The sequence below is a fragment of the Mandrillus leucophaeus genome, unplaced genomic scaffold (assembly GCF_000951045.1).
Source record: "Mandrillus leucophaeus isolate KB7577 unplaced genomic scaffold, Mleu.le_1.0 Scaffold42, whole genome shotgun sequence".
Classification (NCBI taxonomy): Eukaryota; Metazoa; Chordata; class Mammalia; order Primates; family Cercopithecidae; genus Mandrillus; species Mandrillus leucophaeus.
The window spans coordinates 4,158,599-4,160,926 of NW_012104476.1; positions in this window are offsets into that span (position 1 = coordinate 4,158,599).

Below are 2,328 nucleotides of genomic sequence, written 5' to 3' on the forward strand. Positions count from 1 at the left end.
AGCCTGTGGCAAGGGCCTGGCAAACAGGTTCTGTGTGTATCACTGAGGTCGTCGTGGAGTAACATTTCCTTGAGTGCGTCAGCCTGTGGATGAAAGTAAAGTTGGGTGCATCAGTCTGTGGGTGAAAGTAAAGTTGGGTGCGGTGGCTCTCCCCTGGATGCCTTGATGCTTTTAATACCCTGAGTCCTCTACCCCACTCCAAACCACATTGACACTTGTGCACCAAGGTGCATGGTGTGGCCCCAGTGCCCACAGGATCACTTGTGAGAACTGCTCCTTCAGCCCCCACCTGTGGCCTCTCCTTCTCTAAGGTGAAGTCTGGTTTCTGATGTTCATGCCATGCTCCTTCTCACCAGGGTACACAGGCATCACTGCTTCTAAAACACCTCATTGAAACCTGTTCCTGGTTGGGCCAACCCACCTGTCCAGGATGGTTTTCTCTGAAGACAGTTCTCCCACTATAGTGGAAGTAAAGAAAATTATGAAAACTGGCCAGCTGTGATGACTCATGCCTGTAATCCCAGCACTTTGAGAGGCCAACTGGGGTGGATCACTCAAGGTCAGGAGTTTGAGACCAGCCTGACCAATATGGCAAAACCCCATCTCTACTAAAAATACAAAAAATTAGATGGGTGTGATGGTGTGCACCTGTAATCCCAGCTACTGAGGAGGCTGAGGCATGAGAATCTCTTGAGCCTGGGAGGTGGAGGTTGCAGTGAGCTGAGATCATGTCACTGCACTCCAGCCAGGGTGACAGAGCAAGACTCTGTCTAAAAAAAAGAAAAAAAAGAAAGTTATGAAAACTCTTTCTTGAATATATGGGCACCTCCTGAACAGGGAGGTGGTTGAGGGGAGCTCCTAGCAGGTGGGACAGGGTATCCTGGCAGAGCAGGAGGTGGGACCTCAGTGTATTCAGTGTCTAGACCTCAATGGTGCCCTTTCTCACAAGTATCCATCTGCATCCCCTGACTTAGGTGGGGGAACCTGGGGAAAGACCAGTGATATGGTCTGGCTGTGTCCTCACCCAAATCTTGAATTTTAACTCCCATAATCCCCACGTGTTTTGGCAGGGACCCAGTAGGAGGTAATGGAATCATGGGAGCAGGTTTTTCCCGTGCTGTTCTCATGATAGTGAATAAGTCTCAAAGATCCAATGGTTTTATAAAAGGGCAGTTCCCCTGCACATGCTTTCTTGCCTGCTGCCATGGAAGATGTGCCTTTGGTCTTCCTTTGCCTTCCGTCATGATTGTGAGGCCTCTCCAGCCATGGTGAACAGTGAGCCCATTAAACCTCTTTTTTAATAAATTACCCAGTTTCAGGCATGTCTTTCCTTCTTTCTTTCTCTCCTTCTTTCTTCTCTTGACAGAGTCTCTGTTGCCCAGGGTGGAGTGCAGCGGCGCAATCTCGGCTCATTGAAACCTCCGTCTCCCGGGTACAAACGATTCTCCTGCCTCAGCCTCCTGAGTGGCTGGGATTACAGGCGCCCGCCACCATGCCTGGCTAATTTTTGTATTTTTAATAGAGATGGGGGTCACCACATTGGTCAGGCTGGTCCTGACCTCATGATCCGCCTGCCTTGGCCTCCCAAAGTGCTGGGATTACAGGCGTGAGCCACTGCGCCAGACTCATTTTTTTGTTTTTTTTTTGACACGGAGTCTCGCTCTGTTGCCTAGGCTGGAGTGCATTGGCATGATCTCAGTTCACTGTAACCTCTGCCTTCCTGGTTCAAGTGATTTTCCTGCCTCAGCCTCTCAAGTAGCTGGGACTACAGGTGCCTGCCACCATGCCCAGCTAATAATTTGTATTTTTAGTAGAGATGGGGAGTTCACTGTGTTAGCCCGATGGTCTCAATCTCATGACCTCATGATCTGCCTGCCTCGGCCTCCCAAAGTGCTGGGATTACAGGCATGAGCCACCATGCTCGGCCTTTGCCATCTTTTTTTTTTTTTTTTTTTTTTGAGACGGAGTCTCGCTCTTGTTGCCCAGGCTGGAGTGCAATGGTGCAATCTCAGCTCAATGCAACCTCTGCTTCCCAGGTTCAAGCGATTCTCCTGCCTCAGTCTCCCGAGTAGCTGGGATTACAGGCATGCATCACCATGCCTGGCTAATTTTGTATTTTTAGTAGAGACGGGGTTTCTCCATGTTGATCAGGCTGGTCTCAAAATCCTGAACTCAGGTGATCCGCCCACCTCAGCCTCCCAAAGTGCTGGGATTACAGGCATGAGCCACCACACCTGGCCAGGATTCTCTTAATGTAATACAGACCCTCATTTCTTCCCCGTATCACGTAATCCTGGCAAATAGCCCAGCCCCAGTAGATTTCTGGAA